The following is a 24915-nucleotide window of genomic DNA, read 5'->3' on the forward strand; positions in this document are numbered from 1 at the left end:
TAGTGCTGAGTGAGCACTACCATGCTCGGGTGCTCAGTACTCGTAACTAGTGATGAGCGGGCACTACCATGCTCGGGTGCTCAGTACTCGTAACTAGTGATGAGCGGGTACTACCATGCTCGGGTGGTCTGTACTGGTAACTAGTGATGAGGGGGCACTACCATGCTCAGGTGCTCAGTACTGGTAACTAGTGATGAGCGGGCACTACCATGCTTGGGTACTCTGTACTGGTAACTAGTGATGAGCGGGCACTACCATGCTCGGGTGCTCAGTACTCGTAACTAGTGATGAGCGGGCACTACCATGCTCGGGTGCTCTGTACTGGTAACTAGTGATGAGCGGGCACTACCATGCTCGGGGGCTCAGTACTGGTAATTAGTGATGAGCGAGCACTACCATGCTCGGGGGCTCAGTACTGGTAATTAGTGATGAGCGGGCACTACCATGCTCGGGTGCTCTGTACTCGTAACTAGTGATGAGCGGGCACTACCATGCTCGGGTGCTCAGTACTCGTAACTAGTGATGAGCGGGCACTACCATGCTCGGGTGAATGTTAAGTAATCTGTAAATTCCGTGATGGCTCCTACTTTCATCCTCGGCCAGAATTGCCTGATATATACTATATATAATATAGAATATATAAAATATAGAAGATATAAAATATAAAATAGAAAATAGAATATATAATATAGAATATAGAATATATAGAATATAGAATATATAAAATATAATATAGAATATATAAAATATAGAATATATAAAATATAATATAGAAGATATAAAATATAAAATAGAATATATAAAATAGAATATATAATATAGAATATATAAAATAGAATATATAAAATGTAATATATAAAATATATAGAATATATAAAATAAAATATAGAATATATAAAATATAAAATATAATATATAATATAGAATATATAAAATTATAGAATATATAGAATATATAAAATATAATATAATAGAGAATATATAAAATATAATATATAAAATGTAATATATAAAATATATAGAATATATACAATATAATATAGAATATATAAAATAAAATATAGAATATATAAAATATATATAAAATATAAATATATATAAAATAGAATATATAAAATATATATAAAATATAAATAATATATATAAAATAGAATATATAAAATATATATATATTATATTTTATATAATATATTATATAATATATATTGTATCATGACACTGCGTGCACAATCTCGGCCTGGGCAATTTACATTGGGAGGCGCCGGGCAGCGGAGCGGTTATTATTCCAGTCCATTTGTACAGATCACTATTGAAACGGATAATTTTCTTATTTCTGAAGTGGAAGGAGCCTTTGATCTGCGCTTGAGGGATGGCTGGAATTAGCGCGCGCTCTCTCCCAACTGAGCGCCGAATGTCAAGATGCCATTTTCTTTTTCCATCCGCGTAACATCTCAGCCTCGGTCTCCTGACCTGCGCCGGGGTCCCTGTCTCTGCTTTTGCAGTGGAGCTGATGCTTTTGTCAGCGCCGGGGCTGAATTTCACAGCACGCCCCTGGCCAGACATCTGCTTTGTTAAATCCTTCTCATGAAAAATGCATGCGCAGAGTTTCCTCGCTGCCTCTCCACTTCTGTACTCATATATTTTTTACATCTCCCCTTACATCTTAAAGGACGTAACACTTGGCAATTAGCACCGCCATCAGCCAAGCAGAAAGGAGATGTATAATGCAGGGCTTTTTGAAGTTTTCCGAAAAGTATCAACTCTGTATCTGCTGGTGTGAGACCCTGGGCATCTAACCGTTCCCACCTAATGAGCTGGGACGTTCGGAAAGGATTCTTTTCATTACAGCATTTTTTTTCCAGGGCTTTTCCTAATAAATGGAGAAAAGAAAAATGGTAGACCATTATCTTGGAAAAATAGTTATATTCCTGTACATAGGAGCAGTATTATAGTAGTTATATTCTTGTACATAGGAGCAGTATTATAGTAGTTATATTCTTGTACATAGGAGCAGTATTATAGTAGTTATATTCTTGTACATAGGAGCAGTATTATAGTAGTTATATTCTTGTATATAGGAGCAGTATTATAGTAGTTATATTCTTGTACATCGGAGCAGTATTATAGTAGTTATATTCTTGTACATAGGGGCAGTATTATAGTAGTTATATTCTTGTACATAGGAGCAGTATTATAGTAGTTATATTCTTGTACATAGGAGCAGTATTATAGTAGTTATATTCTTTTACATAGGGGCAGTATTATAGTAGTTATATTCTTGTACATAGGGGCAGTATTATAGTAGTTATATTCTTGTACATAGGAGCAGTATTATAGTAGTTATATTCTTGTGCATAGGAGCAGTATTATAGTAGTTATATTCTTGTACATAGGGGCAGTATTATAGTAGTTATATTCTTGTACATAGGGGGCAGTATTATAGTAGTTATATTCTTGTACATAGGGGCAGTATTATAGTAGTTATATTCTTGTACATAGGGGCAGTATTATAGTAGTTATATTCTTGTACATAGGAGCAGTATTATAGTAGTTATATTCTTGTACATAGGGGCAGTATTATAGTAGTTATATTCTTGTACATAGGGGGCAGTATTATAGTAGTTCTATTCTTGTACATAGGAGCAGTATTATAGTAGTTATATTCTTGTACATAGGGGCAGTATTATAGTAGTTATATTCTTGTACATAGGGGCAGTAGTATAGTAGTTATATTATTGTATATAGGGGGCAGTATTATAGTAGTTATATTATTGTGTATATAGGGGCAGTATTATAGTAGTTATATTATTGTATATAGGGGGCAGTGTTATAGTAGTTATATTATTGTATATAGGGGGCAGTGTTATAGTAGTTATATTATTGTATATAGGGGGCAGTGTTATAGTAGTTATATTATTGTATATAGGGGGCAGTATTATAGTAGTTATATTATTGTATATAGGGGGCAGTATTATAGTAGTTATATTATTGTATATAGGGGGCAGTATTATAGTAGTTATATTATTGTATATAGGGGGCAGTATTACAGTAACCTCCCTTTAGCAATGACTTGAATGTTTGGAATCTCAGTCTTTGTTATCCAGTAATATATTTCACAATGTGGCCATGAGACTGTATTTTAATGGAGTATTTACAGAATTGAGCATTGTGTGGAGAATGACATTGAGCAGCTTTATAATTCGTTCCATCGCGCTACTTTTGATTTACGAAGCATTTTGGCAAATGTGGAGGAAATGATGATGGATCTAATTGTATCCTGGCACTGTTGTGTATCCATATAACCGGTGCGTGCCGTATCTGGCCCTGAGCTGCTGCTGAATACTGTAATATCACAGCAGAGGCTCTTCACACTGGGTGATTGTTTGAAAACTACAACTCCCAGCATGCTCTGCCTGAATCAAAGAATGATAGCTGGATTCTGTTTGGCCCCAGATGAGGAAACCGGTTGGAGACTAAAACATGTGCATATGAACCAGTTTACTAGGGAAATATTGGGATCATACAGGTGGTACCCCATTTACAGACACCCAAAAATCTACTACTCCGAAATTGGGCTTACTTGGATCAATGACCCCCATTAACCTGCGATCTTCTGTATTCTTCTAAAGTCCTGAAAATATGGTCATAATGTACTGATTTGGAGCACAGATGATGGCAGTGATGGGTTAGTACCTATGTCCTTGTCTAATGTTATGCTTAGTGAGACAAGTGCTGAGTTGAACCATCACTGCAATCAGCTGTACTCCAAATCAGTGTCAATGCAGCTAAAGGTAAGAAAATAGACTGGACTTGTCCCTCTGGCACTACACGTGGCTACTACCGCAGTGCTCCCTCTTTATGCACCTTCTTTTAGCCATGCAACCATTTTTCCTTGCAAAATTTGGCATAGCTGCCACATGCAGCAGCCTCCCAGTGATCAACAGTAATGGAGCAATTCCCAAAAGGCACCAAAGCAGAAAGTTAAAAAGCATGTATGGAATAAGAGGACTTGTTTTGGGTGCTTGGTTCCCATATAAAATTTAGCCAGGTGTATTGGCAGAGTTTGGCATAGCTGCCACATGCAGCAGCCTCCCAGCAGCAATGGGACAAATGCCAAAAGGCACTAAAGGGATCAACAGCAATGGGGTTCATTCCAAAAAGCACCAAATCAAAAAGTTAAAAGGTGTATATGGAAGAAGAAAGGACTTGTTTTGGGTGCTTGGTTCCCATATAAAATGCAACTATCTTTCCTCGCAGAATTTGGCTTAGGTGCCAGATGCAGCAGCCTCTTGGGGATCAACAGCAATGGGGCAAATACCAAAAAGCACCAAAGCAAAAATGTAGGAGGCATGTATGGAAGACGAGAGAACTTGTTTTGGGTGCTTGGTTCCCATAACTGAACCAGCTTTTGTGGCAGAGTTTGGCATAGCTGCCACATGCAGCAGCTTCCCAGGGATCATAAGTATGTTGCCCCCGTGGAAGCAGCCGAGCTGCTCGGATCCGGGTTCGCTGCGGCTTGAGGGTCTCCGGGTCCGGGGCTCGTGCGGCAACTCAAATGAAAGGGGGGATTTACAGGGGAGTTGATGTATTGTTCGTGACGCACCCGTAGTGTACGGTAATTTGGGGAGTACCGCCGTTGGGAGTGCCCTGGGTAATGGAGTGGGGCAGCAAGGTGTTGTAGCCCTCCACGGGTAGGGGAATGCCTCGGAACTCGGTGTGGGGTGCAGGGGTCACTCTTGTACTCGGTTCATAAGCAGACACTGACAACCGGGTAAACAAAGTCTCTGGGTACCGCTGCCGTTGAGGGGAGCTCGTCCGGGTCCCGTTCCCAATAGTGTTGCCTGGTGATCCGTGACCTGCCTCCTGGCACTTAGTCTGACTTCAACTTGGTGACCTGGTAGTATGCAACTAGCCGGGCCTCGCTCCCTACTATGGCGAAGTATGGGAGCCTGCTCTCAGGGCTCATGCTTGGGATTTTCAGGACTGTTTTGGATTGGAAAGTCCTATCCCCCTTGTTGCGCTAATGCCCCGATTCTGCAGCAGGTGGGAACAGATCATAAAGGCTCCTTTCTCCTCAGGTGAATAGTTGGGTTGCCTTAAGCTACTCCCCGACCTAGGGTCCGTGTACCCCGTTGTGCCTTCAGTCCCGGACCAGTGATTGTGCTAGGCTGCCGACTGGCCTCCTCGACAGGTCCAGGCACCCTGCCACGATCCCCTGTGACCGGAGGTCTGACTCCTCTAGGCCCAGACCACAGTCTGCAATTTAGGCAGTTCCATCAGGAGTCACCACTCACGACTTCCTCTGAGCTCCTCACAGCCCGAGGGCTACTTCCCAACATCTCTCCTTCAACTGTCTGACCGACTAACTACACTCCTCACATCCCCTCCCCAACCCCCCCCCCCAGGTGGGCGACTCTATTCCACTCAAGCCGTCCACTGGTGTGCCTGGTGGGTGTGGTGCAGGGTGTATCTAGGATTTGATTTGCTGTTGGAAGCAACACCATTTAGATAGGGACCCAGAACCAAGAGGGAGGCCGAATACTGCACGGAAGGTACCCAGTGATGACCTGATAGTCCAGGGGCGTCACATAAGCAGTGGACCAAATGCCAATTGTCACCAAAGCGGAAAGTTAAAAGGTATACATGGAAGATGAGGACTTGTTTTGGGTGCATGATTCCCATATAAAACTCAACCAGCTTTTATGGAGTTTGGCATAGCTGCCACATGCAGCAGCCTCCCAGGGATCAACAGTAATGGCACAAATGCTAAAAGGCACCAAAGCAAAAAGATAGGCATGTATGGAAGAAAAAAGGACTTGTTTTGGGTTCTTGGTTCCCATAGAAAACTCAGCCAGCTTTCCTGGCAGAGTTTGGCACAGCTGCCACATGCAGCAGCCTCCCAGTGATCAACCGCAATGGTGAAAATACCAAAAGGCACTAAAGGGATCAACAGCAATGAGGTTAATTCCTAAAAGGCACCAAAGCAGAAAGTTAAAAGGCATGTATGGAAGATGAGAACTTGTTTTGGGTGCATGGTACCCAGATAAAACTTAACCAGCTTTCATGGCGGAGTTTGGCATAGCTGCCACATGCAGCAGCCTTCCAGGGATCAGCAGCAATGGGGGCAAATCCCAAAAGGCACCAAATCAAAATGTAGGAGGCATGTATAGAAGAAGGCTTGTTTTGGGTGCTTGGTTCCCATATAATACTTACCCAGCTTTCATGGCGGAGTTTGGCACAGCTGCCACATGCAGTCGCTTCCCAGGGATCAACAGTAACCGAGCAATTCCCAAAAGGCACCAAAGCAGAAAATTTAAAGGCATGTATGGAAGACGAGAGGACTTGTTTTGGGTGCATGGTATCCATATAAAACTCAACCAGCCTTTGTGGTGGAGTTTGGCATAGCTGCCACATGCAGCCACCTCCCAGGGATTAACAGCAATGGAGCAAATACCAAAAGGCACCAAAGCAAATGTAGGAGGCATGTATAGAAGAGGGGACTGGTTTTGGGTGCTTGGTTCCCATATAAAACTAGGCTGTTTTCGGTTATCAGCTCTTGGCGAAACCCAGGCACAACGGGGCCCATGGAGTACAACAATGAGCCCTTTACTGCAAATAATCACAACGTTTTGGGGTTATTTCTGAAATTTGTTCTGTATGCCTTAAAAAGAAAACTGAATTACATTTTTCACCAGTTCCTCGCTGGGCCCAGTAAATAGTTTTCTGCTGTGCCGCATATTGCTTCGTTTTGTCTGACGCTCCCTCGTCTGCAGCGCTCATCAGGTGTTTTTGCTGCCACAGTCATTCTCATTGTGGCGCCAATTCAAATTTGAGTCCAGGTATTGGCAAAACACTAATGACCTCTGGTCCGGCTGACCGGGAGCCATCACTCTTGAGAGTAATGTGGCCAGCTGCGTTCAGGAGAATGTGATTGAGGTTAGCTCCGTAGAGACCCGGAGCTGGACCTTCAGATGCGGCAGCCGATCACCTCTGGCACAAAACCAGTGTTCAACACAAATACACAAACTTTTTCATTTTTATTTATTTTTTTCCTCTGTCAGCCGCGGGAATGTTTGGTACAAAGTGGAAGATTTGTATTTGCAGACGTCGCGGCTCGGTTTTCCTTGGGAAATCATAAAATGGTGCGCACAAGACGATTTATGCTGCTCATCTCCGCCAGGCCACCAGAGTCTCCGAGCTCCTGACTCCGCACACATAGATCTCGCTGCTTTTGCCTTTTTTACGTAATTATGAAGTTTCGTAACGCTGCAAGTAATCATTATAAAGGATGAACGGAGCAGGTTGCATTATCGCTGCTTTTATGGGAAAACATATGTCAGAACGTATCGGAAGGGAGGATGAGATAAAAATGTCTCCGATCGCCCTGCTCTTTCTTTCGTTTGTGCATCTCCACTTTTTCACTGTCTCAAGTCACCCTGTTACCAAAAACTAATTGCTCCCATTGGTAATTTTGCATATTTGCCGCCTTCCGCCATGTTGACGCTTTTTCGTTGACCCAGCCTCCTTTTTTATGGTTTAGTGCCCTTGTTAATTTCTTGATGTCTCTTGCTCTTCATTATTGAGCTGTTTGTCTTGCAGAGTTAAGCCAACATGGCAGCAGGCCAGTTAGTAAGGGGTAGTGTCATGGGGTATGTAATCACAGGATGGGTCACTGCGCTGTCCCTTATCTCGCAGGTAGGATTAATGGTAGCTAGGTCCGAGCCACCACCGTGACCCTAACTCCTGTCCGAGCCCTGATCTTACTCCCCCTCTTCCCCACCCTTGGGGCAGGCCGGAAAACACAATAACAAATCCCCATAGAAACTACATGGAGAAGGGAGAATGAAAACTCATATACAAGGCACTCAAACACAAAGGTGAGACAATGTGTACAGGGTGTCACGGGTTCCTTCTCCGATTATCACACAATCCACAGAGCGAGAGATGCTTGAACAATCCAAAGAGCATTTATTTCATACAGTCCATAAAAACCACCACACAGAGGGTAAAGTAGTCCAGTAATGGGATAAATATCCAGGGGATCAGTCACACTCCTCCAGCAGTCCTTTTCCAGGAAATTGGGGTTTCTCAATGGCTCTCTGGGGTGCTGCCTGTAGCTGCAGCTTCTTCCCCAGAGGCTCAATTTTCTTCCTTGTCCCTTGAAGTTCAGACAGACTCCAGAATCTCCCAGGTAAACAGAGTTTAGGTGGATCTCAGGCCCCCATCCCCCAGACCTAGGGACAAAAGCCTGGCAGGGGAAGGATTAACAGGCAAACAGGAAAATGTATACAGAATGGACAGAACACCTCACCTAAAATACGAACCTACACAAAATTATACACAACCCCCATATGCCACCATCCCACAGGGGAATAAAGAAAAGGGAAGGAAGTAACCGCACAACAGGGAAACTCTCACACCACTCAAAATCTCAACACAGATCCCCATAAACAGGATCACCACGAAGACTGGGAGCGCTGGAGCTAAGCTGAAGCAATAATCGGCGCTGAGTAGCTAGGTCCAGAATCTTGTATAGGGAGGAGATGGCTGTTATTGGTAATTACCAACCTGAGAGTTCCCCAGTTTAGTAGGAATTAACTCCTGCAGGACTGAGGAACACAGCACATGAAACAGCCGACGCTCTGCTCTGATTGAGCAATTAGGAGACATCAGGTTACTGGTAAGGCTCTGCAGTGTGAACAGACTGACGCCGCCATGACACCTAAAGAGTCTGGACGTGAACACCGCATGACAGGTTAAGTACGTTGATGATTGATTAGAGTCTGGGCTGGAAGCGTACAACATTAAGTTATATAGGGATTGGTTTCAAGCCACTCTGGGACAGTTGCAGAGAGCATATATGCTAAACAGAAGTGACATAGGAGAGATTACCTCTGGGACTGACCCTGGCATGGAAGCCCAGCCGATAAAGAGAAATCGAAGGAGTCCAGCCCAATAGATTGTACCAAAGAGCTTTTCGAAAGAGGAAACGTACAAGCCAACAAAGCCAGATGAGCACAATTGCAGGGCAGGGGTGGGTGACGACCGTATTGAGAGTACGGACACAGCAATAAGAGATACGCCTTGATGATGGCTGCTAGTATGAAAGCTGGAGATGGAGGTTAGAGAGGTGCAGAGGTCTCCTGGGTGAGGGTATGGTGAATACTATGGAGAGATGGTAGAGCTCACTGAAAAAACAGAAGGCTGGACCGAAAGAAGGTAAACTGCAATGACATTGGGGAGATTACCTCTGTTACTGACCTTGGTATAGAAGCCCAACCAATGAGGGAAATCGAAGAACGACCCAATAGATCATACCCAAGTGAGTAGATGGGTTAGGAGGGCAAGTACAAGCCAACAAAGTCAGATTAGGACTCTTGCAGGGCAGGGGTGGGAAATGACTATATTGGAAGTACAGACCCAGCAAAAAAGATACGCCTTGATGCTGGCTGCTAGTATGAGAGCCAGAGATGGAAGTTGGAGTGGTGCAGAGGTCTCCTGGGAGAGGGTATGGTGAAGACTATGGAGATATAGTAGACCTCACTGAAAAGCCAGAAAAGTGAACCGAAAGAAGGTAATCAGGAGTGACATAGGGGAGATTACCTCTGTGTATGACCCTGGTATAGAAACCCAGCCGATAAGGGAAATCGAAGGAGACCGGCCCAGTAGATTGTACCCAAGAGGTTTTGGAAGGAGGATAAACAGAAGCCAACAAAGTCAGATGAGGACGATTGTAGTGCACGGGTGGGCAATGACTGAATTGCAAGCACGGAACCAGCAATGAGAGATACGCCTTGATGCTGGCTGCTAATATAAGAGCCGGAGATGGAGGTTAGAGAGGTGCAGAGATCTCCTTAATTAGGATATGGGGAAAGACTATGGAGAGATAGTAGACCTCACTGAAAAGCCAGAAGACTGGACTGAAGAAAGGTAAACAGGAGTGACATAGGGGAGATTACCTCTGTGACTGACCCTGGTATGGTAGCCCAGCCGATAAGGGAAATTAACAAGTACAAACCAACAAAGCCAGATGAGGACGATTGCAGGGCAGGGGTGGGAGAGTACCCTATTGTGAGTATGGACCCAGCCAGTGGCGTAACTAGAGTTTGATGGGCCCCGGTGCAAAGTTCAGACCTGGGCCCCCCCTCCACGTACACAGACACTTGGGGTACGGGATAATGATGCTGACTCTTGGCTCTTACCCACAGCACCCACCTTTCCCATTATCTGAAATCCCTCTATCAGCACACAGCTTTCCTATGTTCTGATATCCATCTTGTCCTCGGCACACTGCTTCCCCATGCGCTGCTATATATCTTTCCCTCAGCACCCAGCTTTCCCATATCAGAACATGGGAAAGCTGGGTGCTGAGAAATGATGTATAGCAGAGCATGGGAAAGCTGGGTGCTGAGAAATGATGTATAGCAGAGCATGGGAAAGCTGGGTGCTGAGGGAAAGATGTATAGCAGAGCATGGGAAAGCTGGGTGCTGAGAAGATGTATAGCAGAGCATGGGAAAGCTGGGTGCTGAGAAATGTACAGCAGAGCATGGGAAAGCTGGGTGCTGAGGGAAAAGAGCCTTTTTCCCTCAGCACAAAACGTTCCCATCCCCTGCTTGTATCTTTGTCCCCCCTTGTATATAGTTCTCCAAATACAATAATGGCACCCACATAGCAGCCTTCCAAATAGTATGAAGGGTCCCACATAACCCTTCATATATTATAATACCCTTCCATAGTCCTCCATGTATTATAATTCACCCCATAGTACTCAATATATAATACTGCACCACATAGTCCTCCATATATTATAATGCACCCCCATAATCCTCCATGTATAAAGTAGCCCTTTAATTATTATCATGAATTTCTCATAGTTCTCTACGTAGTATAATTCACCCCATAGTTCTCCATATATTATACTGCACCACATAGTCCCCAATGTTTTATAATGCACCCCCATAGTCCATGTATAAGGTAGCCTCCATAGTCCTCCATATATTATGATGTAGCCCCCATAATCCTATATGTATTATAACGCAACCCCATAAAATTTCATATTGCATTATGCAGCCCCATATTCCATTTATAAGGTGTCCTTCATTTTGTATTATGCAGCCCCCCAGACCTCCATATATAATAATGCAGCCAGCCTCTCCAGGCCTCCATGTATAATAATGCAGTCAGCCTCCTCAGGCCCCCATGTATAATGTATGAGCCAGCCTCTCCAGGCCTCCATGTATAACAATGCACCCAGCCTCCTCTGGCCTCCATGTATAATGCAGTATCTCCAGGCCTCCACGTATAATGCAGTATCTCCAGGCCTCCATGTATAATGCAGTATCTCCAGGCCTCCCTGTATAATGCAGCCTGTCCAGGCCTCCCTGTATAATGCAGCCTCTCCAGGCCTCCATGTATAATAATGCAGCCTCCACAGACCTCCATGTATAATAATGCAGCCTCCCCAGACCTCCATGTATAATAATGCAGCCTCCCCAGACCTCCATGTATAATAATGCAGCCTCCCCAGACCTCCATGTATAATAATGCAGCCTCCCCAGACCTCCATGTATAATAATGCAGCCTCCCCAGACCTCCATGTATAATAATGCAGCCTCCCCAGACCTCCATGTATAATAATGCAGCCTCCCCAGACCTCCATGTATAATAATGCTGCCTCCCCAGACCTCCATGTATAATAATGCAGCCTCCCCAGACCTCCATGTATAATAATGCAGCCTCCCCAGACGTCCATGTATAATCAGCCTCCCCAGACCTCCATGTATAAAGCAACATCCTCAGACCTCCATGTAGAAAGCAGCCTCTCCAGGCCTCCATATATAATGCAGCCTCCTCAGACCTCCATGTATAAAGCAGCCTCTCCAGGCCTCCATGTATAATAATGCAGCTTCCCCAGAACTGCCTTCCCAAGCCTCTGGCCACCGTTTACTCACTTATATTAGAAAAAGAAAAAAAAAATTCTCACCTTATCTCTTCCTTCCACCGCTGCTGTCCTCCCCGCTGCTCGTTCTCCCGGTGCTGCGGTCGGCATCCTCCCGTCCTGCACTCTGTGCACTCAGCACAGCAGTCGCTCGGGAGTGACGTCACCGCACAGGGGAAGAATGGTGATGCATAGCGCGGCCGGCTTCATCATTACTGTGCGCGGTGACGGGGGAGACGCCGCAGCCGCTGACACCAGGGGGCAGGGGGGCCCGGTGTCAGCGGCGGCAGCGGGTCAAGTAGAGGCCGCGTGGTCTGTGACAGATCAGCGCGGCTCCTCTCACACTGACAGGAGCTGGCTGCTGATCTGCCTGGCGGCCGCCGGGCCCCTGGCCTCCCGGGCCCGGTCGCGATCACGACCGTGGTAGCTACGCCACTGGACCCAGCAATAAGATACGCCTTGACGCTGGCTGCTAATAGAAGAGCCGGAGATGGAGGTTAGAGAGGTGCAGAGGTCTCCTGGGTGAGGATATGGTGAAGACTATAGAGAGATGGTAGACCTCACTGAAAAGCCAGAAGACTGGACCGAAGGAAGGTAAACAGGAATGACATAGGGGAGATTACCTCTGTGACTGACCCTGGTATAGAAGCCCAGCCAATAAGGGAACTCGAAGGCGACTGGCCCAATAGATCGTACCCAAGTGAGTAGATGGGCTAGGAGGGCTAGTACAAGCCAACAAAGCCAGATAAGGAAGATTACAGAGCAGGGGTGGGAGACTACCGTATTGCGAGTACGGACCCAGCAATGAGAGATACGCCTTGACGCTGGCTGCTAGTATGAGATCTGTAGATGGAGGTTAGAGAGGAGCAGAGGTCTGCTAGGTGAGGATATGGTGAAGACTATGGAGAGAGAGTAAACCTCACTGAAATGCCAGAAGACTGGACCGAAAAAAGATAAACAGGAGTGACATAAGGGAGAGATTACCTCTGCAACTGACCATTGTATAGAAACCCAGCCGATAAGGGAAATCGAAGGAGACCGGCCCAGTATATTGTACCCAAGAGCTTTTGGAAGAACAAGCCAACAAACCAGATGAGGAAGATTTCAGAGCAGAGGCGGGAGACAGCCGTACTGAGAGTAGGGACCCAGCAATAAGAGATACGCCTTGACGCTGGCTCCTGGCATGAGAGCCGGAGCTTAGAGAGGTGCCCAATTCTCTTCCTCACGCTCTACCTTGCGTTCGAACACACTGAGGTCAAGAGGAGCTGAACAGACTGAAAAAAGTTTTGTGGGGATTAGAAATTAGCATACATGTATTCTTTAAGCTTATAGTCCAGAGGGCGGAGTCACCCAGTGTATTACACCCGCCCACCGGATTCTTAAACTGACAATGAGCATAAGTTTAAACGAATAAAACCCAAGTCCTCCTGAATCTTTTCCTACAAAGTGATATATCAATCTGCTCCGCTCCTCTTGCTCTATAACGGAGACGTGACAAATATCGTCTTGAAAGTTTTCTCCACAACTTTCTCACAACTGAAGGTCCTTCATGGATGGTTGTGTCCCGCGCGCACTCACGGCTTTACAAGATTTACCCTATGGAGTTAAGTGTTGTCTCCAGGTATTGTCAGGGCCCCTTCTGATCACTTAATCCCTACCTAAACCTTCTTTACAGCGCAGCACGGGCGCCGGCCACACCGATTCACATATTTATAGGTCAACCTGTTTAAAGACCACTGAAGAGCGATTGTTTAAACAGCGGGATTTCTAAAAAAGCAAAAGCCTTTTTAAAGATTAAAGGCAGCTAAATCGTTATGGACGGACGTGGCGGAGAACATGCGGTCCGTGCGCAGCGCAATCCTCTTATCACAGCTTGTTCCCCTCAGTAAAGCCTTTCGGAATACATTAAAATCTACCTGTACAACACAAATTCTCCCCATGTTTCTTGCTTCTTGGGGTTTTGTTAATTTTCACTGCTTTCCATATTTTTTGAGACTTCAGGATGCCCTACAAGAGCGAGGAAGGAAGTCATTGCCAAGAGCGTCTTCTAGTGGACGGTAATGGTGGTGCAAACTGACCAGTAATGGCGAGGGTCCGAAGGATGTCAAGTGTTTTTGGAGCATTTTATTTTTGCTTTTTAAAAAAAAAAAAAAAAAAAAAAGGATCGCGCAAAGGGATGCTTAGGTACGCTCGTTACTCGATGGAACTTCGGGATGCTCAGGTACGTTCGTTACTCGATGGAGCACCGGGATGCTCAGGTACGCTCATTACTTGATGGAGCACCGGGATGCTCAGGTGAGCTCTTTACTCGATGGAGCACCGGGATGCTCAGGTGAGCTCATTACTCGATGGAGCACCGGGATGCTCAGGTGAGCTTGTTACTCGATGGAGCATCGGGATGCTCGGGTGAGCTCGTTACTCGATGGAGCATCGGGATGCTCAGGTGAGCTCATTACTCGTGAGCTCATTACTCGATGGAGCTTCGGGATGCTCGGGTACGCTCGTTACTCGATGGAGCTTCGGGATGCTCGGGTACGCTCGTTACTCGATGGAGCATCGGGATGCTCGGGTACGCTCGTTACTCGATGGAGCATCGGGATGCTCGGGTACGCTCGTTACTCGATGGAGCATCGGGATGCTCGGGTATGCTCGTTACTCGATGGAACTTCGGGATGCTCAGGTACGTTCGTTACTCGATGGAGCATCGGGATGCTCGGGTACGCTCGTTACTCGATGGAACTTCGGGATGCTCAGGTGAGCTCATTACTCGATGTAGCACCGGGATGCTCAGGGACGCTCGTTACTCGATGGAGCATCGGGATGCTCGGGTGAGCTCGTTACTCGATGGAGCATTGGGATGCTCAGGTGAGCTGATTACTCGTGAGCTCATTACTCGATGGAGCACCGGGATGCTCAGGTACGCTCGTTACTCGATGGAGCATCGGGATGCTCGGGTACGCTTGTTACTCGATGGAGCACCGGGATGCTCAGGTACGCTCATTACTTGATGGAGCACCGGGATGCTCAGGTGAGCTCAATACTCGATGGAGCACCGGGATGCTCAGGTGAGCTCCTTACTCGATGGAGCACCGGGGATGCTCAGGTGAGCTTGTTACTCGATGGAGCATCGGGATGCTCGGGTGAGCTCGTTACTCGATGGAGCATCGGGATGCTCGGGTGAGCTCGTTACTCGATGGAGCATCGGGATGCTCGGGTACACTCGTTACTCAATGGGTCATGCGGCCACTGAAATGAAGGGGGGTATTTACAAGGGAATTTAGCGAGTTCGTGACGCCACCCGTGGTATGTGGTAATTAAAAGTACCACCGCTGCAGTTGCAAGTACCCGGGGATTATGGAATTGGGCAGCCAGGTGTTGACCCTCCACGGGTAGGGGGAGAATACCCCGGGGCTCGGTGTTGGTAGGGGAGTGCCGAGTGCCGTTGGATGCAAGGGGTCACTGTGGTACTCACTCAGTCCATTAAGCTGACACCGACAACTGGTCAAACAAGTCTCTGGACACCGCTGCCACTGAAGGGAGCTTAGTTCGGGTCCCGTCCCCGATGGTGCTACTTGGTGATCTGTGACCTGCCTCCTGGCACTAAGTTTACTTCTTTGGTGGTCCCGGTAGTGTGAAACTTGCCGGGTCCCGCTCCCCACTATGGCTAAGTGTGGGAGCTTGCTCTCAGGTTTCACGCTTGGGATTTTCTGGACCGTTTTGAATTGGAAAGTCCTATCCCCCTCATTGCGCTAATGTCCCAATTTTGGAGCGGGTGGGAATGGCTCTTGAAGATTCCGTTCTCCTCGGGTAAATTATCGGGTTGCCTGACGCTACTCCCTGACCTAGGGTCCACGTACCCCGTCGTGCCTTGGTCCCAGCCCGGTGATGGTGCAAGGCCGCCGGCTGTCCTCAACAGATCCGTGCCCCTTGCCATGATCCCCTGTGACCGGGGATCCAGCTCCTCTAGGTCCAGACCACCGTCTACCACCTAGATTGCTTCCCAGGAGCCCTGCTCCTGACCTCGTCTCACTTTCACTTCTCCGACCCGACTCTCTCCTCTAGACACTCCTGACTTCTCCTCTCCAACCCCCCCAGGTGGGCGACTCTATTCCACTCAAGCCGTCCACTGGTGTTTGGTGGGTGTGGTGCAGAGTGTATCTAGGATTTGATTAGCTGATGCAGGCAACACCATATAGTTAGGGACCCAGAACCAAGAAGGAGTTGGATACTACATGGGAGGGCAGATTGTGCAATACCCTGTGATTACCCGATAGTCCAGGGACGTCACATGCTCATTACTCGCTCGAGCATCGTGATGATCAGGTACACTCCTTACTCGATCGAGCATCGGGATGCTCATGTGGCGCCCTGGACAAGCCAGGACGTCACAGGTACTGCAACAACACACCCCACACCCCGGTTAGGCACATAAGTCACACACAAATCCTTGTTTCCTCTCTTCAGGGGCTGATGTCCACACCAGGTGGGGTGGAGCCAGGCGGTTGGCCCCACCCACCGAGGAGTTCACAGTCCTGGAGGCGGGAAAGGAAGTCAGTTAAGCTCGGGCAGAGCTAGAGTGTAGTTAGGGAGAGAAGTGGAAGGAGTAAAGGCCCAGTCACACACAACGACTTACCAGCGATCCCGAAAACGATGTGACCTGATGGGGATCGCAGGTAAGTCGCTGGGAGGTCGCAGGTGAGATGTCACAGTCAGATCTTACTTTACACCGATGCAGGAACAATACAGGTGGCAGTAGCGACCTGTATAACGATCTCAGCAGTCACTGTGACCCTGTCACACAGTGTCACACACAGCGATGTGTCCTGCCCAGCAGGACGTCGCCTTTGAAGAAAATGGCCTGGACCATTCTGCAACGACCGGCGTCCTCACAGCAGGGGCCTGATCGCTGGTAGGTCTCACACATAACGAGATTGCTAACTGGATCGCTACTGCGTCACGGAAACCGTGACTCAGCTGCGATCTCGCTAGCGATCTCGTTATGTGTGACGGTACCTTAAGTGGTAGGAGAGGAGCAGACTGACCGTGTCCGGGTACGTGGCCCGGGCACATACAGAAAGGTTGGCAGATGGTGGTGACCGTCTGCAGGAGGGGCCGATCGACACGGAACCGTAGGACCGAGGACGGGCGGTGGCCCGCCGGTACCGAACCGGGGAGCGAAGAGAAGCCACCACCATCCGGCAGGGCCTGCGGACCCCGACCAGGCTTGGAGTCGCCGTTAAAACCGGTCAAATATGTTTGCTGCTGGGAAACCCCGGAGGTTCCAGTCGCTAAGACCTGATTGAAGGCAACCGCTCAACCGTGAAGGGAAATACAGTCACCGCCAAGGCTACAGTTCCCAGGGCCAGAGCCTGCAGGCAAAAGGGGCTCCCTCGGCATCTATCCACGTTGGGGAGCGGGTTACCGGTGGGAAGCCATCGGGGCCGAAAACACACTACAGGTGCAGGGAAAGGCAGTCACCGCCAACCTACCGGGAGTGACCACCGCGGCTGGCTGCGGGACCCGTCCATCCAGCCGTTTGTTTTACCAGAGACTCCGTATACGTTATTGGCTGAGTGAGTACCACCGTGCCGTCTGGCACCACGCTGCCCCCGCGACCCTGCACCTCACCCAAACCCCGCCATCCACGTTCCAGTCACCCTCACCTGGCCCCGGGACCACCAAAATCCCCTACCCACGGAGGGGAGAGAAACATCTCGGCTGCTCCCTGTCATCACTCCCGGGATCCCCGTCCAGAGCAGCGGTGGTGTCCCAACCTCACCACAAACCGTGGGTGGCGTCACGGACAGACTACCCAAACCCCAAAAACTATCCCCTTTTCACTCACGGGCGAGGAGCGCCGCTCGAGTCCCCGGTCCGGGCCACCGAGCAGCAGCAGCGCTGGACCCGAGCGTTAGCGAGAGCGCAGCGGCCTCCTCCCCGCCCGCGACAGTCATACTGTCATTTCACTAGTGAAACTGCTGTTACCTGCATTCAGTGCAGGGATAGCTGGTGGAGGAGGGATAGCTTTTGGATTAGAGGCATATAGGCAGAGATTATTGCCTTGCAGTCCTTCTATAGGTATACTATTGCAACCTAAATACAGAAGTCCTTTTCAGTGCTACATATTTTCTTTTCCCATACTAATACCTGGAAGTTTGCAGGCATATAAGGTATCTCCCAAAATTAAAATGTACAAGGAGTGCTGCTGATGGTGCAGGCAGAAGTCGAGGCCGACGGCCAGGTAACTCTACCTGATGCGGGAGCACAAGAAACACACTTGTCCAGAAGACCTACCTTACTGTCCCACTTTTCATAGGGGCACGGCACACCACTCTTGAAGCCAAAACAGCACGAACAGGTAGTCGGTTGGATGGCAGATCATGCTTCCAGTATGTTTACCAGCACCACCCTGTTTTCCATACTGTCCAGTCTCACTAGTCAAGAGTCTGGACCACATAATCCTCACCCTGATTCTCCTCCCTCCCCACCATGCCGAGGCTCAGGAGAAAAGTGATCCCTCACATGGACACTCGGAGCTTTTTAGGTTTCCATTTATTGAACAGGTTACAAATTACCTTTCTTTTTTCATCTGTACTTTCTTGAAAATAAGCGCTAGACTGAGAAACAGGTACCCCTTGGCGTGGGAACTTGCCGCAAATTAATGCTATGGGGAACAGTTACCATCCTTCTCCCTCTGGTCACCCCAGTGCCTCATATTGCCTGTTGTAGTGCTGCGGCTACTTCCCCCTCTGAGCTCCTGTCTGTGCTCCGCATGGCACCTTCCCAGGTTGGGTCAGTAACTTCATCGTCCGCCACCTCGTCTTCCGTTTCCACACTCTGGTCCTCCTGACTTGTTGACTTAACATCACTTGATGTCTCATAATCATCTACATCGAGACAATAATTACCATTCCCCCACCCTCATCTTCTTCTGATAGTGACTGCTCAAATATTTGGGCATCACTACACATGATCTCCTCGTGTCCCTCTTAAACCGTGCAGGGTGAGAGGCCAGAATCAATAAATGGGAGTGTAAAGAGCTGCTCAGAGTGTTAGAGTATGGGATCACTTGTCTCCTGGGACTCTGCCATGGTGGGAGAAATGGTAATCAGGGTGAGTATTATATGGTCAAGACTCTTGGCTAGTGAGACTGGACCAATTGGAAGATAGGGTGGTGCTGGTAAACATACTGGAAGCATTTTTCTGGCTTCAAGATTGGTGTCCTGCGCCCCCCTCCAAAATGGGACAAGAAGCTAGGTCTAGATGATGATTTTTGTGGTCCCAAATCAAGCCTAGTTTGCCTTGGCGCATGGTCTCTGTCTCTGCATGCATCGAATCAGTGGGATGTACACTTCCCCATCCCTTACCACACCCCTTGTGCGTATTAAATTAGGTAGATTATATTTTCCTGTATTATTAGGGAATAGAATGGATCCCTGACAAGGGACTTTTAGTTTTAGGGTACAGCAGCAAGGACTGTAAGGCTGTAATCCTTACCTCCTATGTATATAATCCAAAGCTATCCCTCTTCCAGCAGCTAAACCTACAGTGAATGCAGCCAACAGCTGTATTAATAGGAAATAAAATAAATCTAGCCCTAACTTTAGGATGTAGCAACAAGTTCTGTAAGACTCTAATCCCTGCCTATATGGCTATAATCCAAAGTTATCCCTCCTCTAGCAGCTATCCCTACAGTGAATGCAGCTAACAGCAGTATTAATTGGGAATAGAATAGATGTAGCCCTGATAAAGGAATGTTTGGTTTTAGGTTGCAGCAGCAAGCACTGTAAGGCTCTAATCCCTGCTTATTTGCCTATAATCCAAAGCTATCCCTCCAGCAGCTATCCCTACAGTGAATGTAGAAAATAGAGATATACAGTTTAGCTCTAGAAATATTTGGACAGTGACACAATTTTGGCGAGTTGGGCTCTGCATGCCACCACATTGGATTTGAAATGAAACCTCTACAACAGAATTCAAGTGCAGATTGTAACGTTTAATTTGAAGGTTTGAACAAAAATATCTGATAGAAATTGTAGGAATTGTCACATTTCTTTACAAACACTCCACATTTTAGGAGGTCAAAAGTAATTGGACAAATAAACCAAACCCAAACAAAATATTTTTATTTTCAATATTTTGTTGCGAATCCTTTGGAGGCAATCACTGCCTTAAGTCTGGAACCCATGGACATCACCAAACGCTGGGTTTCCTCCTTCTTAATGCTTTTCCAGGCTTTTACAGCCGCAGCCTTCAGGTCTTGCTTGTTTGTGGGTCTTTCCGTCTTAAGTCTGGATTTGAGCAAGTGAAATGCATGCTCAATTGGGTTAAGATCTGGTGATTGACTTGGCCATTGCAGAATGTTCCACTTTTTTGCACTCATGAACTCCTGGGTAGCTTTGGCTGTATGCTTTGGGTCATTGTCCATCTGTACTATGAAGCGCCGTCCGATCAACTTTGCGGCATTTGGCTGAATCTGGGCTGAAAGTATATCCCGGTACACTTCAGAATTCATCCGGCTACTCTTGTCAGCTGTTACGTCATCAATAAACACAAGTGACCCAGTGCCATTGAAAGCCATGCATGCCCATGCCATCACGTTGCCTCCACCATGTTTTACAGAGGATGTGGTGTGCCTTGGATCATGTGCCGTTCCCTTTCTTCTCCAAACTTTTTTCTTCCCATCATTCTGGTACAGGTTGATCTTTGTCTCATCTGTCCATAGAATACTTTTCCAGAACTGAGCTGGCTTCATGAGGTGTTTTTCAGCAAATGTAACTCTGGCCTGTCTATTTTTGGAATTGATGAATGGTTTGCATCTAGATGTGAACCCTTTGTATTTACTTTCATGGAGTCTTCTCTTTACTGTTGACTTAGATACAGATACACCTACTTCACTGAGAGTGTTCTGGACTTCAGTTGATGTTGTGAACGGGTTCTTCTTCACCAAAGAAAGTATGCGGCGATCATCCACCACTGTTGTCATCCGTGGACGCCCAGGCCTTTTTGAGTTCCCAAGCTCACCAGTCAATTCCTTTTTTCTCAGAATGTACCCGACTGTTGATTTTGCTACTCCAAGCATGTCTGCTATCTCTCTGATGGATTTTTTCTTTTTTTTCAGCCTCAGGATGTTCTGCTTCACCTCAATTGAGAGTTCCTTAGACCGCATGTTGTCTGGTCACAGCAACAGCTTCCAAATGCAAAACCACACACCTGTAATCAACCCCAGACCTTTTAACTACTTCATTGATTACAGGTTAACGAGGGAGACGCCTTCAGAGTTAATTGCAGCCCTTAGAGTCCCTTGTCCAATTACTTTTGGTCCCTTGAAAAAGAGGAGGCTATGCATTACAGAGCTATGATTCCTAAACCCTTTCTTCGATTTGGATGTGAAAACTCTCATATTGCAGCTGGGAGTGTGCACTTTCAGCCCATATTATATATATATAGAATTGTATTTCTGAACATGTTTTTGTAAACAGCTAAAATAACAAAACTTGTGTCACTGTCCAAATATTTCTGGACCTAACTGTATTAATAGGAAACAGAATAGATGTAGCCCTGACAAGGGATGTTTGGTTTTAGGTTGCAGCAGCAAGGACTGTAAGGCTCTAATCCCTGCCTATATGCCTATAATCCACAGCTATCCCTCCTCCAGCAGCTAACCCTACAATGAATGCAGAAAACAGAGGTATTAATAGGAAATAGACTAGGTCTAGCCCTAATTTTAGGGTGCAGCACTAAGGACTGTAAATCTCTAATCCCTGCTTATTTGCCTATAATCCACAGCTATCCCTCCTCCAGCAGCTAACCTTACAATGAATGCAGAAAACAGAGGTATTAAAAGGAAATAGACTAGATCTAGCCCTAATTTTAGGTTGCAGCACTAAGGAATGTAAGGCTCTAATCCCTGCCTATATGCCTATAATCCAAAGCTATCCCTCCTCCAGCAGCTATCCCTACAGTGAATGCAACAAACAGAGGTATTAATAGGGAAATTCTTTAAAAATACCTGTCCAGTATTTGAAAGAGGGTTTTTTTTGGTTGAATCTTCCCAGAAAAAGCACCACTCCGATCTGTCGGACATGTCTGGTATTGCAGTTCGACCCCGATCTAATTGAATCGCCTACTTATGCAGCAGTGGTGTGCAAAAAAGCAACTCTAATAGGATCAGTCACGACTTTAAAAAGTCATAAAAACAATAAAGTTCAGAATTGCTAATAAATGTCTGCATCTTCCTAGTTATGCCTAAATTATGACTCCATGCAAAGCGCTTGGATGTGATAAATTGGCATTAATTGGTATTGACAAAGGAAATTAACAGACGACTGGCGAGGAAGAAAAAAACTGCGAAAATCCAAGAGCCCGAGAAAATCGGAACAATTAAAAATCATAAGCGGAGATCAGACCCGCTCAGTCAAAGGTCCTGTCCTCCTATGAAGGTTTTAAAGGGTGCACAATTCCATTTATTTCACATTATTCCTCTTGGCTTGGCCATAATGAGATTATAATTCAGAGCCAATGACTATTGTTAGGGCCAATTGATTAAGAAATGGAAAAGAGTGCGAGGCGAATTAATGGAGCAGTCGACACATGAATGTAGCAAGTGGATTTTTCTTCAGCTGCCACACACATGACTTCATCGGCGTCAAGGAGGGGGCATAGCGGTGAAATATTGAGGTTTGTTGTACAGACAAGTAGTTGATCTTTCTTCCAAAAGAGTCCTGGTGGTGGGGGGTGGAATTGAGTAAAATTCTTAAGTGCTACTTTTTGGGTATTTATTAAGTGTCTCCAAAGTGTCGCAGGAGCCACCGATTTTCAATACGACCATGCCAGGACACATGTTGCTCATCCTACTGTGAGCAGCCTGCAAGGCCTAAATTGGGTACAATGGCTGCGGCGCCGGCGGCCTTGCCTCCCATGGCTGCGGCGTCTCCGGACTTGCCTCCCATGGCTGCGGCGTCTCCGGCCTTGCCTCCCATGGCTGCGGCGTCTCCGGCCTTGCCTCCCATGGCTGCGGCGTCTCCGGACTTGCCTCCCATGGCTGCGGCATCTCCGGACTTGCCTCCCATAGCTGCGGCGTCTCCGTCCTTGCCTCCCATGGCTGCGGCTTTGCTGGCCTTGCCTCCCATGGCTGCGGCGTCTCCGGACTCTCCTCCCATGGCTGCGGCGTCTCCGGACTCTCCTCCCATGGCTGCGGCGTCTCCGGACTCGCCTCCCATGGCTGCGGCGTCTCCGGACTCGCCTCCCATGGCTGCGGCGTCTCCGGACTCGCCTCCCATGGCTGCGGCGTCTCCGGACTCGCCTCCCATGGCTGCGGCGTCTCCGGACTCGCCTCCCATGGCTGCGGCGTCTCCGGACTCGCCTCCCATGGCTGCGGCGTCTCCGGACTCGCCTCCCATGGCTGCGGCGTCTCCGGACTCGCCTCCCATGGCTGCGGCGTCTCCGGACTCGCCTCCCATGGCTGCGGCGTCTCCGGACTCGCCTCCCATGGCTGCGGCGTCTCCGGACTCGCCTCCCATGGCTGCGGCGTCTCCGGACTCGCCTCCCATGGCTGCGGCGTCTCCGGACTCGCCTCCCATGGCTGCGGCGTCTCCGGACTCTCCTCCCATGGCTGCGGCGTCTCCGGACTCGCCTCCCATGGCTGCGGCGTCTCCGGACTCGCCTCCCATGGCTGCGGCGTCTCCGGACTCGCCTCCCATGGCTGCGGCGTCTCCGGACTCGCCTCCCATGGCTGCGGCGTCTCCGGACTCGCCTCCCATGGCTGCGGCGTCTCCGGACTCGCCTCCCATGGCTGCGGCGTCTCCGGACTCGCCTCCCATGGCTGCGGCGTCTCCGGACTCGCCTCCCATGGCTGCGGCGTCTCCGGACTCGCCTCCCATGGCTGCGGCGTCTCCGGACTCGCCTCCCATGGCTGCGGCGCCTCCGGACTCGCCTCCCATGGCTGCGGCGTCTCCGGACTCGCCTCCCATGGCTGCGGCGTCTCCGGACTCGCCTCCCATGGCTGCGGCGTCTCCGGACCCTCCTCCCATGGCTGCGGCGTCTCCGGACCCTCCTCCCATGGCTGCGGCGTCTCCGGACCCTCCTCCCATGGCTGCGGCGTCTCCGGACCCTCCTCCCATGGCTGCGGCGTCTCCGGACCCTCCTCCCATGGCTGCGGCGTCTCCGGACCCTCCTCCCATGGCTGCGGCGTCTCCGGACCCTCCTCCCATGGCTGCGGCGTCTCCGGACCCTCCTCCCATGGCTGCGGCGTCTCCGGACCCTCCTCCCATGGCTGCGGCGTCTCCGGACCCTCCTCCCATGGCTGCGGCGTCTCCGGACCCTCCTCCCATGGCTGCGGCGTCTCCGGACCCTCCTCCCATGGCTGCGGCGTCTCCGGACCCTCCTCCCATGGCTGCGGCGTCTCCGGACCCTCCTCCCATGGCTGCGGCGTCTCCGGACCCTCCTCCCATGGCTGCGGCGTCTCCGGACCCTCCTCCCATGGCTGCGGCGTCTCCGGACCCTCCTCCCATGGCTGCGGCGTCTCCGGACCCTCCTCCCATGGCGGCGGCGTCTCCGGACCCTCCTCCCATGGCGGCGGCGTCTCCGGACCCTCCTCCCATGGCGGCGGCGTCTCCGGACCCTCCTCCCATGGCGGCGGCGTCTCCGGACCCGCCTCCCATGGCGGCGGCGTCTCCGGACCCGCCTCCCATGGCTGCGGCGTCTCCGGACCCGCCTCCCATGGCTGCGGCGTCTCCGGACCCGCCTCCCATGGCTGCGGCGTCTCCGGACCCGCCTCCCATGGCTGCGGCGTCTCCGGACCCGCCTCCCATGGCTGCGGCGTCTCCGGACCCGCCTCCCATGGCTGCGGCGTCTCCGGACCCGCCTCCCATGGCTGCGGCGTCTCCGGACTCGCCTCCCATGGCTGCGGCGTCTCCGGACTCGCCTCCCATGGCTGCGGCGTCTCCGGACTCGCCTCCCATGGCTGCGGCGTCTC

General features: G+C 48.9%; 1 protein-coding gene across 4 annotated transcripts in view; it reads left to right on the forward strand.

The window, feature by feature from the left end:
* Positions 1-24915, forward strand: part of LOC142254791 (DNA topoisomerase 1-like) — a 291550-nt gene that overhangs the window by 206642 nt on the left and 59993 nt on the right. The gene's annotated exons all lie outside the window — the stretch shown is intronic.

This window comes from Anomaloglossus baeobatrachus, chromosome 10 (assembly GCF_048569485.1).
Source record: "Anomaloglossus baeobatrachus isolate aAnoBae1 chromosome 10, aAnoBae1.hap1, whole genome shotgun sequence".
Classification (NCBI taxonomy): Eukaryota; Metazoa; Chordata; class Amphibia; order Anura; family Aromobatidae; genus Anomaloglossus; species Anomaloglossus baeobatrachus.